Source organism: Mastomys coucha, unplaced genomic scaffold, assembly GCF_008632895.1.
Source record: "Mastomys coucha isolate ucsf_1 unplaced genomic scaffold, UCSF_Mcou_1 pScaffold13, whole genome shotgun sequence".
NCBI lineage: Eukaryota > Metazoa > Chordata > Mammalia > Rodentia > Muridae > Mastomys > Mastomys coucha.
Window position 1 is genome coordinate 5,473,995 of NW_022196895.1, and position 899 is coordinate 5,474,893.

Sequence of the window (899 nt, forward strand, 5' to 3'; positions counted from 1 at the left end):
TTGGGCTAGTAGATTTGAATGCCTGTGGCACTATTTCAAGGGATCAGGAGGCATGGCCTTATTGGAGGAAGTATGTCACTGGGGTGGGCTTTGAAGTTTCAGAAACCCAAGCCAGGCTTAGTGGCTCTCTCTTCCTGCTGTCTGCAAATGCACATGTAGAGCTCTCAGCTACCAAGTCTGCCTGTGTGCCACCATGCTTCCTGCCATGATGAAAATGAAGTAAACCCTGGGAATCATAAGCAAACCCCAATTAAATGCTTTCCTTTCTGAGGGTTGCTGTGGTTATGGTGTCTCCTCACAGCAAGAGAACCCTGTTGAGGCACTGGGGATACATTTTCTCCTTTTTAGATTTTTTTTTTTTTTTTTTTGCTCTTCCCTCTTATTCTTTATAGGATGCTCTACTACTATTTTTCCTTCTTAAGCTGGTTCTTTTGATAATTTCACACGTGTGTAATGCACTATAATTGCTATCCTCTAACTTTCCTTAATCTCCCTCCATCCTTATCAACAACTTTTCCTCCTTACCTGTCCCTTTCTGAGAGTCATGACTTTCATTTTGTTGGGTGACCCATCTGGTTTAACCAGAGCCATCTATGTGATGGATTGGGACGATTGATGGAAACATGGTGGAGTGAGTCATCAATGGGTACCCAACTGAAGACAATGGCTGCCTCTTACCCTGTATCTTTCTACAGGAACTGGTTTATTGCTGAGGGAGAGGGATCCCTGTGCCCCTCCTCTACTCTAACCTGGCTGATGATAGGCCCATTCCTGTACAGACACTGTGCAAGCATCCACAATGGCTGTGAGTTCATGATTGCAATGTTGCAAGTGGCCCAGAGGATGGAATTTTGGTGTTCCTCCTTGGTTGGTTCCTGCCTCCAGGTGTCTGTATTGAG